Source organism: Lipotes vexillifer, unplaced genomic scaffold (assembly GCF_000442215.2).
Source record: "Lipotes vexillifer unplaced genomic scaffold, Lipotes_vexillifer_v1.1 scaffold648, whole genome shotgun sequence".
NCBI classification, from domain to species: domain Eukaryota; kingdom Metazoa; phylum Chordata; class Mammalia; order Artiodactyla; family Lipotidae; genus Lipotes; species Lipotes vexillifer.
The window spans coordinates 448,619-462,395 of record NW_006797096.1 but is presented as its reverse complement, the minus strand read 5'-3'; the positions used below and the strand labels follow the sequence as shown (position 1 = coordinate 462,395).

General features: G+C 38.9%; 1 protein-coding gene across 1 annotated transcript in view; it reads left to right on the top strand.

Annotated features, from left to right (window-relative positions):
- The window catches only part of SATB2 (SATB homeobox 2), a 189,364-nt gene that overhangs the window by 154,228 nt on the left and 21,359 nt on the right, over positions 1 to 13,777 (top strand).

Sequence of the window (13,777 nt, the reverse complement as noted above, 5' to 3'; positions counted from 1 at the left end):
TTTTGCTCTCACTGAGAGAAATAATATTTATTTCTGAGAGTCACTGATCTTAACTACCGACGCTTGCTGTAGTCTAAAGTCAATTGCTTTCGGGAAGAAATATTAATGAAGGTTTCTACAGTTACACCTCTTCGAGTTGTGCCACAAATTGTTTTGTCGGACTGTGAGACTTATCCTCCTGTCCAATACCACCAATCCCAACTGCCACCAAAGAGGATCCTCTAAGGCCTGTCTGAATCTCCTTGTGTGTAGCAAGAAGAGGGCCATTGAGGCAGGAGGGCATGCACGTGTGCACATGTGTGTGAAGAATGGAAGACAAGGATGAAGGAAGTGTGGGGCATGGGGTCTTGATCAGAGAGCATAGGAGAGATGGTAAAGGACACAGGGAAATCCTCTGCCTGAGGTTTCCTGTCACCTTTCCCCTTACTCCACCCTCACATCCCCAGGGGAGAAGCCAGAAGCCAGTGGGGCCATTATATCACTTTTCATCCAAATATTGACATCTCAGTCAGTGCTTTCATGCTCTCATTGGTCACTTTCCAAAGTCATGGAGTGAATGGATCACCCAGATCATTAGACTCATGGGTTCATAGAGCTCTACACATGCAGGAGTCTCATAATATCCACAGTGAACTCAGAGGGGAGGTAAAAAGGGGTACTTGGTTAATAAGTGGGAGAGCCCGCTGTCAGGCTCTGGATTAGTGCTTGGGTGACTCATTCCCCAGAGATGAGCCCCAAGTCTTACCCTTCAGGACCAGCCTTCCCTCTCTTGTTCTTTCCTGGCTGGGGCCTCATCCAAACACCAGGGCACCTCCTTATAGATAATTAGACCAATGTGCTGAGTCACATAGAGCGGTGGTTTTTAGATTTTGAGATTTAGTAGAAATTAAAATTAAACAGGGGCACATTGTAGGTTCACCAACCTTTTATTTTAGAAAATAAATTTATTCAAAAAATTCAAGGTGGTGGAAGTAAGAGCAAATACTGAAATGGAATGTACTTTAAAAATATTATTTTGGCTGAATTAGAAAGACCGTTAAAATTAGTTGTTATAAAATATATTTACAAATAAAAATTAATAAAATTGTCTAAGTAAAAAAAAATTCAATGGGCACTCACATTTGTTATTCATATATTTCATACAATAAAATAACAAATTAATGAAAAGGATAGCCTTAGGCAAAAGATCTTACAAATGTATAAATTCAGTCATATGAAAAACTCACCATCACCCTTGTTTTTCTCATTTTGATGTGAATTGATCCAAACTTCTGTGTTGAACCAACACAGGGCCAATGACTAGCTTCAGGAAACTACTGACTTTGTGTGGACTTTTCATTCAGGGTCCATCTTAGTCAATCCAAGCAAGATAGAAACAGAACAGGAGAGGAAAAAAATTGATATTATTATAGACATTAGTAGCATTTCTTTTTTATCATAGGATGATGACAAAGTTGAAAATTTAGAGAAGTTTGAGATAAGAATACTAATACTTGTTTTCCATTAAAATGAGGACCTCCCTTCATTTGGATGATGGCTCTTGTATATTCCTGTCTCCATTCTTTGTCCAGAAATTCTCATCTCTGTGAGGTCCCTGTGTTTAGGTAGCTAAAATGACATTCAACATCATATTTTGTCTTTTAACTGACCATTCTGAGTAAAGTAAATCTTAGAAGCAGACAGCCAATTGATTTATGAGTTTTATTACCTTTTATGTTAGTGTGTCAGAACTAAAGTGTGCTGACAATAATGGCTAAGAGTCAGTCTGTAATTTTCCTTTTTAGTTTTAAGCAGTCTGTGGCTATTAACATTAACTTCTGATATCACTAAGAGAGTTCACTTATTTTATGAAAGATCATTCCTATCACTCAGCTCTTAGCTAAAGAGTTTACAAATAAGGTAATTTTCTCTACACTGACTTTGTCTTAGCCATTGATCTTGATCCCAGAACGACTGTGAAAGTCTCCAATACATCACTTTTTTTTTTTTTTTTTTTTTTTTTTTACGTCATGCCTGTCTCAGTGACACTGCCTTGAATGCTGTGTTTCTCTTTTGTGATATGAAAAATGAAGAGAACTTGAACTAACCAGCAAAACTCTTGAGACTGGAGAATAGAGTTAGCACAGCCTCTGTGACTTGGGAAGGACTGTATTCAAAAAGGTCCCAGACTACATAAAAATGTCTGTAATTGTCCAGAAGTTAAGCTGTTGGACTCAGGGTTGGGATTCACTTGTGCCTTTGTATCAACTAAAATTTTAGGAAGATATAATTGCGTACATGTTTTAGGAATTTAAAGATTCATATGTTGGTAGTACTAGTTTGGTGACATTACATTTTGTCTAATTAGGCAGAAAACGCGCCATTTTAAAATTTTAAAAATTTTTAACCTTTTTATTGGAGTATAATTGCTTTACAACGGTGTGTTAGTTTCTGTTTTATAACAAACTGAATCAGCTATACATGTACATATATGCCTATATCTCCTCTCTCTTGCGTCTCCCTCCCTCCCACCCTCCCTATCCCCCACCTCTAGGTGGTCCCAAAGCACTGAGCTAGTCTCCCTGTGCTATGTGGCTGCTTCCCACTAGGTATCTATTTTACATTTGGTAGTGCATATATGTCCATGCCACTCTCTCACTTCGTCCCAGCTAACCCTTCCCCATCCCTGTGTCTTCAGGTCCATTCTCTACATCTGTGTCTTTATTCCTGTCCAGCCCCTAGGTTCTTCAGAACCATTTTTTTTCTTTTTCTTTTTTAGATTCCATATACATGTGTTAGCATACAGTATTTATTTTTCTTTTTCTGACTTACTTCACTCTGTATGACAGACTCTAGGTCCATCCACCTCACTACAAATAAGTCAATTTCGTTTCTTTTTATGGCTGAGTAATATTCCATTGTATATATGTGCCACATCTTCTTTATCCGTTCATCTGTCAGTGGACATTTAGGTTGCTTCCATGTCCTGGCTATTGTAAATAGAGCTGCAATGAACATTGTGGTACATGACTCTTTTTGATTTATGGTTTTCTCAGGGTATATGCCCAGTAGTGGGATTGCTGGGTCGTATGGTAGTTCTATTTTTAGTTTTTTAAGGACCCTCCATATGTTCTCCGTAGTGGCTGTATCAATTTACATTCCCACCAACAGTGCAAGAGGGTTCCCTTTTCTCCACACCCTCTCCAGCATTTATTGTTTCTAGATTTTTCGATGATGGCCATTTTGACCGGTGTAAGATGATACCTCATTGTAGTTTTGATTTGCACTTCTCTAATGATTAGTGATGTTGAGCATCCTTTCATGTGTTTATTGGCAATTTGTATATCTTCTTTGGAGAAATGTCTGTTTAGGTCTTCTGCCCATTTTTGGATTGGGCTGTTTGTTTTTCTGATATTGAGCTGCATGAGCTGCGTGTATATTTTGGAGATTAATCCTTTGTTAGTTGCTTCATTTGCAAATATTTTCTCCCCTTCTGAGGGTTGTCTTTTCATCTTGTTTATGGTTTCCTTTGCTGTGCAAAAGCTTTTAAGTTTCATTAGGTCCCATTTGTTTATTGTTGTTTTTATTTCCATTTCTCTAGGAGGTGGGTCAAAAAGGATCTTGCTGTGATTTATGTCATAGGGTGTTCTGCCTATGTTTTCCTCCAAGAATTTGATAGTGTCTGGCCTTACATTTAGGTCCTTAATCCATTTTGAGTTTATTTTTGTGTATGGTGTTAGAGAGTGTTCTAACACCATACACAATTTCATTCTTTTACATGTAGCTGTCCAGTTTTCCCAGCACCACTTATTGAAGAGGCTGTCTTTTCTCCATTGTATATTCTTGCCTCCTTTATCAAAAATAAGGTGACCATAGGTGCGTGGGTTTATCTCTGGGCTTTCTATCCTGTTCCATTGATCTATATTTCTGTTTTTATGCCAGTACCATACTGTCTTGATTACTGTAGATTTGTAGTATAGTCTGAAGTCAGGGAGCCTGATTCCTCCAGCTCTGTTTTTCTTTCTCAAGATTGCTTTGGCTATTTGGAGCTTTTGTGTTTCCATACAAATTGTGAGATTTTTTTGTTCTAGTTCTGTGAAAAATGTCATTGGTAGTTTGATAGGGATTGAATTGAACCTGTAGGTTGCTTTGGGTAGTATAGTCATTTTCACAATGTTGATTCTTCCAATCCAGAAACATGGTATATCCCTCCATCTGTTTGTATCATCTTTAATTTCTTTAGTTTTCTTATAGTCTTATAAGTTTTCTGCATACAGGTCTTTTGTCTCCTTAGGTTTTTAAATTGTTAAATATGGGTGAAATCAGTGATTATTAAGAGGCTCTGATGATGCAGCATATTAAAATACACACAGAAGTCCACCCCACTTGTGGTCACGGAAAGGTGCCATTTAAGTTTCTTTAAGTAGTTAGGGTACACTATTCCCCAATTTTTTTTTAATTATAAAGATATGAAATGGTGACCTTTCTGCATAATTACGCACCAGATATAGTCTGTTAAATTAGGGATCCGCAGATGTACTGGATAAAAGAAAGAGCTTGGAATCACCCCCTCCCCATTCAGTGCTTTCTGTGAATGTTGAGAATGTTGAGAAGTCCGTTAGAGTCAGAGCCTCTTTCCTCACAGAAGGAAGGAAAATTTTCTTGCCCTTTGTTTGCAAATAGTTTACTAATTGGTAGTCTTATATTACATGCAGATGTGTTTCTTTTTTTTAAGCCCATGAAAGCTTTGAAAAATTCAAGCCCATATTTAGAAATTAGGAGATTTCATTTAAAATCTGGATTTCACATAACAATCCAGAAATTCAGAAGATCTGACCCACTGGGCCACATGGCTGGAGCTGACATACTCTATTCAGGACACACGCTTGCCATCCTGCTGCAGGATCCCCACTGCCCACATGCTATTTCCATGCGCATATGTCCCATCCACTTTGTTCACTTAGGCTGCTCCTGTCCCGTCACTCTGTCCCATTGAGACCAGCTTGCCCCACGAGTCCTACATCCGAAGCTGCCACACTAAAGCCACACATGCCTTTGCCGTGTGCTTCTGATTTCTTCCATGGTAGCCATTGTGTGTCATTTACTTTTATAATTTTAACACCTAACAATCCTTGAAATGCATATTTGATGGAATTTCCCTTCAGGGATGAAGCTAGGTTATAGTTGGGTTTGGGTCCGCTAAGGGGTATTGTCGGCCCAAGAGACTTGGGGGTCCTGGAAGAATGAGATGTTTTTTCCTTGGGAATTCAGTTCTCTCCAGGTGATGTAGATTTGGTGTCATATGGAATTATCCCGTTTCTCCAGTTTGCTTTCTGATATTCTAAGTCTCTTTTGAACCCCCATTTAAGTTCCTACTGTCTAAAAAGTGATTTTCCAGGCTCTGAACACACTTTGAAAACTAGATTCACCTACACTATGGACCCTCAGTGGGGGCAGTATTGCCCCAGGGAGTAAAAATCGATTCTTGGGGGCATAAAAATCTTGTTTACAGTTGTTTATTGCCCTCCAAAGGGACATAGTACATAAAGAGATATTCTGTATATCTGGTAATAAAATTTCATGATGCAAGGAAAATGATTAGGAAAAAATGCCTACAAAGGCTCCTTTGGGGAATAATAATGAAAAATAAATGTTGCAAAATGCTAATATACATAATATTTCTGGTTCACGTATGGATAGCGCAAAGAAGACCAACATAGGTGAGATGAAATGGTATGACAAACTAAAACATTCCATGAAAAAGGTGAAATAAATTCCATTGTTTACCTCAAACGGTTGGAGACAAAATGATTTCTTGTGGTTGTAGTGATTTTACCCCTAGTGGTTATTATGACCTGAGGCCCTATAGTGAGGGGCCTCAAACTTAGAATCAAAAACTAGTTAGGCCAGGGTATTCATTATTACCAACTCCATTTTACAATTGGAAAAACTGGAGCAGAGACGAAGAGCCTTGCCTGAAGCCAGGATCGCCAGCTGAATGAAAACACAGGCGTTTTTGGCATTCAGTCTTTCCTCTGACTTCACTCTCTCATTGCAGTAGAGAAGAAAGGACATCGCTCATGCTATGACTAGGTCACTGAGTGGGGTTGATTGGGAAGCATTTGCCAAACTGTTCGTGTCTGTGTAGTTTGTGCTTTATTGCTTTATTATATTTCCACCACAGTGTTTCCATGGGTTATTTTGTAAGTTCAGGAATTCTGAGCTTGCTGCTATGTGGTTTCCTGACAAGTACTTGTTTTAAAATTCCATGCCGTACACTGAGTAAGAATGTGAGAGACCTGGTGGATGACAGCTGACACCAGCTTTATACTTCAGCTTCTCTGGATTGCCACCCACTCAGGGTATTCTCAGCATTTTCTAAGCTACCGAATCCCTGTGCTGATGTCAACCAGTGGTTCTCAACCAGTGGTGACTTTGCCCCCATGGGATATTTGGCAGTGTCTGGAGACATTTTTGATTACTACAACTTGGGGATTCTACTGATATCTACTGGGTGGAGGCCAGGGATGCTGTCAAATGTCCCATAATGCACACGACAGCCTCCCCACCAAAGACTTATCTGTTCCACAGTGTCAATAGTGCTGGGGCTGAGAAACCCATGTAGAAACCCCACCAAGGTTGCGGGGGGTGGGGGCAGCATCTACTTTCACATGTGAGAAACTGAAGCTTAGAGAAGTTTAGTAACCTGCTCAAAGTGGGACCTTAAATCCACATTAGTCTACATTCAGCGTCTGACTTTTTTCTCTGTGCTAGAAAGAACTGCTAAACATGCAGTAGCCAGCCTTCCCTGAATACTTGCTGTTAGCTGTCTGATATTAGGCAAAGCTGTTTATGTACATCACTTAATTTTTAATCATTCTACTGAATAGATCTAGTTTTGTTAGCTTCTTTTTATAGGATATTCAGTGCTGTGAAACCTCTAGCTCATTGGTGTGATGTCAAAGAACTGATGTGACTGAAATTTTCACTTTCTGTTCAGCTTTTTCGGCATTTTTGAGGTAGCTTTGGAATGTGACTCTCATTGCTAGTGTTTAAGGGTATTTGAAATCTATGATTAAGCCCTGAGAATTTGATCATGGCTTTCTGCTTCAGCTGTAGGCGTATTTTGATTTGTGAATTTGCATTCAAAAGGACAGTGTGTAAGAATATAAATAAGCTAATTAATTAATCAATTAAGGATGTTTGCAAATTCTTTAACCAGGTTACTAGAATTTCTCCCATTTTGGATTCATTCCAAGCTCCTATTCAAAGCCTGCTCTCTGAATGTGGCTCTAGAGGTTTGAAACTCAACCCTGGTTGTGAGGAAATGTGCAGATAGACACCTGCCATTTTAGATGAAGTGTTATAGCAGTTGGGTATACGTAGGTCCTCAGTTGGGAAAACTTTGGGAGTCCCTGACCATCAGTCAGGAGCCACGCTAGCCTTTTTCTTATTAACGTTATGCTATCCTTCATGTGTTTATTCAACTTGGAGAGCGTGCCTCATTTCTTTGTTACCAGTTAGCCTTTCAGCACATCCAAACTTTTAAATTTGTCACCAGGAATATAGAAAGATTTGGAGGTTATTTACAACTAACTCTTTTTATTCTAGAACATGGACATTTCTATCTTGGGTTCAGCTTCTTCCAAAGTGTAGTGAACAGGTTTCTCTTGGTGGTGATGTGAAAGAGTTGAATAACCTCCTTAGAGTTGCTAGCTGATAGATTGGACATTAGCTATGGCTTTGTCTTCTCTAGAGATTTAAGCAAGTTGCTTGTCTACTTTTTAAATTTAAAGTTCCTTAAAGTAATTTTTTTTTCTTTTGCAAGACATAGGAATTCCAGCTTAATTATTGGAGACATATTCAAAGAAATTGAGGGTGAAAGAACTTCATGAAAATCCAGGTGTAGGACTGTGAATATGGGTAGGTTTCTCTGAACCTGGGACTTGTAATTCAGCAGCTGCAGTTCATGGATTCACTCCCTCCTTTGCAATCCTGGATATAACACACCCCCTCCCCATATCAGCTTCTTCCTGCTATCAGTCTTTTTCTTTCTGCTATCATCTGATTTACCATTTACTCTATAGTTGTCTCTACCATATGACTTCTGCTTACTATGCATAGTTTCTCTGAATTATAATTCTACCTTCTCAAAACCTTGACCTGCCCACGACCTCTGCTCTACCTCATGACTTTTTTGTATGCCTTTATGAAATCCAGCTTCTGTTACCTACTCTTATTTATTACTTTAAATACTTATAAGAGAGAAATTGGCTGGTCCACCTTACCCCCATGAAGGCAAACTTTCTTGACACTTAATTTCCAACCAGTAATGTGAATGCTTAATTTGGAAGTCACTGCATTTTAGAGAAAGGGCTTTGTTGGGCACAAGGTTAGAATGACCTCAAGGAGCATGGGAAGTGGAAAGCTAGCTGGCTGCAGACCACCTACAGGTAACCTGTGAATGCTATGTCCTTGGGCTGGGAAGTTAAGGCCATTTAGGAGCCCTGCATTTGTCAGGATAGATGGTAGTAGGTATGATTAACAAGTCTAATGTAAAATTCTCGTGGGGCTTCCCTGGTGGCGCAGTGGTTGAGAGTCCGCCTGCCGATGCAGGGGACACGGGTTCGTGCCCTGGTCTGGGAAGATCCCACATGCCGCGGAGCGGCTGGGCCCGTGAGCCATGGCCGCTGAGCCTGCGTGTCCGGAGGCTGAGCTGCGCAACGGGAGAGGCCACAGCAGTAAGAGGCCCGCATACCTCAAAAAAAAAAAAAAAAATTCTCGTATCAAGGGAGATTTATATGACTTTTTAAATGTAAAGTGCTGTGGATGTGTAAGCAGTAAGGAACTAATGCCTAAGAGTGGTTTTAAGTTTGTGTGTATCCAAAGTATTATGCCTTTATATTTCATTGCAGTTTTTCTAACATTTATCATGTACATCCATGCTTTCAGGCACTGTGCTATAGATCCTGATAGGAATTAAACTTAAAATTTTATAGTACTCTGTTCTGGGTCTGCCTATTTACTGCTTTAAAGCAGGTTCAACATTTTACCAGGCTTGTCATTTTAATAATTGGAGTTAGCTTTCTATTTCTCATTCTTCATGGGGTTGTTCCAGTGTTTTTGCCAAGCAGAGCTTGCCCTATTAGTGACAAAATCTTCACAACACACCACCTTCCAAATTAAACATCCAGGGTTAGCTATTGGGTGGAAGTGAAATGTCAAGCAGCTGGGTTCCACTTCTCCCAGTCTTTTCCTGTCGTGTGGCAGCATAGAGAACCTTGGTTTCCTGAGTAGCTTGCTCTTCCATAATTGCTGTGTTCGTTAAATAATAGTCTAATTGCATTTTTGAGAGGCAGCGCAATCCCTTCAGCTCATGCTGTGGGTTACTGCTATACTCCTTGTTTCTCAGATCCTAAAACTGAGTAGAAGGCACTTTGCCCAATGCCACTCTATAGGTGAAGGGAAGAAGCAGGATTAGCTGTGTCACTTACATCAGGACAGATACTCCTCACTGATATGAGTTTCTGCACTGCTCAGTGCTCAGAAACCACTAAGATCACTAATATAAATTACATTTATTTATCTGTTCTTAAAGGTTTGGGGACAGCAAGGTACTCCTCATATATATTGTCATATTCTTTTCCTTCTGGTAAAATTAAAGTAAGAATATTATAAAACCTTTAGCACCTTGGCCTTTTCTTGATGTTCTGATAGAAAATGAGACTACACATAATACTTTTGAACATAAAGCTTAGTTGTCTTTTGAAAAATATATACTGCTATGGAATAGTTAGAGAATGTTCTTGCTATTGTTCCGTTGGCCAACTCAGTGTAGCTATTTTCTCCCTCCCTCCCTACTTCCTTCCTTCCTTTCACTCTCCTTTCTTTCCATAATCTGAAACATCTGAAACACTTTCTTTTTTTAAGCTGAGAGAGCTTAGGGCAATGACTAATAAATTTTGTGATGGGGCAAACTGATTAAATATGAGCAAATGTGGAGCAAATTGAGAAAGAGAGGCAAAATAGACCAAGTCAGTGCATTCACATGCATCCTGCCACCTTCTCCACCCACAAAAAAAAACAACAATAAACTTAAGGCACTTGTGGACATTGATGTGTCATTGTTCTGATGAAGGGCCTTGCCATATTTCATCTGTGAGAAGGAAAATACCTCCTTTATACTTTTATAGATATCTAGCAAAGTCTGGCTTTTGGCAAGGCTGATTAAAATTGACTGATAAAACTGTTTTCAGACCCAAGCTGCAGACACAGTTGAGAGGTTGCCATTTTTATTCATTGATTCAACAAATGCTGGTTGGGTTCCTTCAGTGTGCCAGGTAGCGTTCTAGGCACCACGTATATAACAGTACATAAAACAGAATTTCACACATCTATTGAGCAGCTTTCCCCTTTACTCACAGAGATTGCATTTTTAAACAGACTTCATTTTCCCTCTGGCTGCCTTGACTTAACCTAGAATTCAGACTACGATTTAGTGGAATCCATAGATTGTATTCCTTTCTCCGATCCCGACCTTGGGTGCCATCTCTGTGCCTCAGTTTTTCCAGCTGTTTCCCGAATGTACTGGGTAATATCTTTAAAACACATAGAGCCTCTCAGAGATGACATTACCTTAAAAAAATGTTTGAAGATACCAAAGCTAACAGATCTTCTGAGTCTATTCTCTAGAGTCCAAAGAACTTCATCCATGTGGAGAAGCCCTTCTCCGCAGATGTACATTTCTGTTGCTTCTGCAAAGACAACGAATACCTTTCATATCAACAATTAACTATGAATGAGAAGGATTCCAGTAGAAATTTTAAGGAGGTAGTGAGAAGCAGCTCCCGTAGTCCTTGAACAACACATTTTCTGCCACAACAAGCTCATTATTAAGAGGGACTAGTTCACACACCTGACCCTCCAAAGGCCCCAGCTTTATCAACACCAATGAGCCAGGTGGTTGGTTCAAAACAGTGAATTAGCCCATACCCCAGTGCCAAATAATAAGGTTGCCACTTGGAGAAATCACCCTGGGTGAAGAGAGAGAACATGACCAGGACAAAAAAAGAAGTGTCTGTCTGTGTGGTTGGGGTGAAATTAGGGGTGGAGTAGACATGCTTATTATCCATCTGTTTTTCATCAAAACTGTCTTTAAAAATGCTACTTGGGTCACTAATGTACATATGCAGTTCTTTGTAAAACTATGTTAATCACTTCTGTAACACATTAGAATCCACAAAGTTGTGAAGATGCAGTAATGATGTTTTAGTCTCTTTGGTCCAGTATTAAATAAGCATTTACTATCAGCAGCTCTGTACAGGCTCTGATAGACTTAAGGGGAATGAAATTTTCTCTGGTCTTGAGTCGCTTGGAGGCTACCAGGGAAATGAATACAGACTTTTGCAGAACAGGCTATGTATTCGTAGGTTGAGCAGAGATACGGAATTTGCTAAGATCTTAAGACAGTCTTCAATGGGTCCCACATACTGAAAATAATAATGGGTGGCTTTCGTGTTACTTCAATTCCTGGCATCACGACCTGGAATTCTACCTCTTTCCCTCCTAGATAAGCAAGTAAACAGAAGAGGAAGTATGTATGAATAGTGTCGTTGTAGAACAATAGAAATCGGTTCTAATTTACCAAAAACAAAACAAAGGTAAAAAAGTAAAACATTTGCAAATTTTACTATTGATGGTAATGAATTACTTAAAGTGTAGTTCATGACACATGTGTCATGAACTGCATGATTGAACGACACAGGGTTAAGAACCTGATGATAAATATAACCATTTGATTTTAATTTTGAAAAATCATGATGCCTTGCTCACATAATGGTAGAAACAAACATAAATGCTTCTTTTGAAGTCAGCACCTTCTGATTATAATTTTTAAAAGCACATATAAAGTAGATGACTGGGATTTGCTTAAATCTGAGTGTAGTTGAAAAGTTCTTAAATACAAAAAATTTTTCTGTATATGTTTGTTAACCCCTAAGCCTTTCTATTCAGTGTTTCAGGAACTAGAGCGTCTTGTAAAGGAAGAAACTACTTTCTATTTCCAATGAACCTTTGACCAAATGGGAAAAAAGATGATAAGGTAAAGAAAAGGGCCTGTAAGTGACATTGACTCCAGTCACAGGGCTGTGACCTTGGACAAGGGGTTTTATCCCTTAGAATTTCCTTTTACTGTTTTGTAAACCATTATAACCTGGATTAGGTGATCTCAGAGACTGTTCCGATCTGAAACACTCATTCTGTGAGTTGGTTCATCTATTTCTGATCTCCATTTGAGTATTTTCATGCAAATGTAAAAACCAAAAAATAACACAAAAACACATGGCCCCTGGGAGGTTTAAATGCATTTTGGAAAAACAAATTAGCAACAACATAACAAATTATGAACACCTTACAGGGGCTCAGAGAGATCCAGTTGATTTTCTTATGATTGATAGTTACGACAATTACAAGAGAAAGCCAGCCACTGAGTTTTAAACTATCGTAGCCAAACCTACCTACTGTGGCTTCTCAGCTGTTTCTGTTTAGTGTGGAAATCTAATGTAGCTGAAAACTACTGCTGATTTTTATTAAGTTGAAGTCTAGAACTTCCCCTTGTAATGATAGACAAGCATACTTTCAATTAAAGGAAAACTGCCAAAGTCCTGAAATTCATTTATTTTATTATTACTCGGTTTAACCCTAGAAATGGGAGATCAAGCAAACTAGATAGATTTGACAGTTCCGAGGTCACAAGTTCAATTTCCTCACAAGTTGTTTCTAGATCTAATTCACTGCAAATCATATAGCCCTTCACCTTTTGATATGGAATCTTTTAGGGAATTGTATATCACATCAAGTTCATCCTAATCCCTTTGGGGCTGGGGAAATGACAGGTAAGTTGGGCCAGGTGAAGGAATTCCAGTGACCAAGTCTGGAAAGCACAGGAGGGACAGGTATCACTTTCGATAGCAGATCAGGGTGTGCTGGAGTAAGCTTACACCAGTTAGCAGGAACTGATGGTTAAGTTTTCAGGAATTTTGGAAGCTGGTTTTTACACCATTAGTAGAATGGAACTGGCCATGGTTGAATTATTCACACTACAAGAACTGGCAAATGATTCAATTGGAGCTTTTTTTCTGTAGAGGGTCAGTTGTTAAACATTTACCAGCACAACACTGAATAGACTCCAATTAGCTTTTTTTTTTTTTTTAAAGCTCCGTGGATATCCATGTATTTATTTTTCATAAGTAAGACATGCCAAAAACCATTGTATGAAAGAAAGGTTTAGGTGTTTCCATAGCTGAATGGCTGATTGGTATTACAGCTAACTTGATCACTCAGGTATCAGAAATAGTTATATATTTAAACAGTCGTCGTTTCTACTCTTTCCTCTTCATGCTCTCCTTTAGTTTACATTTATTGCTCCATGTTCATGGCATTTGTCTTTGTATTTCTTTCTGTGTGTGGTATACAAGGCTAACTGAAGTACCTGGTTAGATTCATTTTGCAGAATCAGAGCCATGTAACGTAATGAGTCCATTACGTTGGGATTCCCTAGTGCCAAACACCCAGCAGATTTGGGTAGAACACAGGGGAAGTTATTTTAACAGAGTTACTTTGTTAGATATGATAAAGTGAACCCTGACAGTGCACTTCAAAATGAGGAGTCGATTATTTTTTAAAAGTACTCTAAACTTAGGGAGCTAAAATCTATGATGTGAATGCTTAAACATATGTGGATATGGAAAGGTCTTTTTATTTCTATTATGATCTAAATGAACAGAATGTGCCAAAGTGA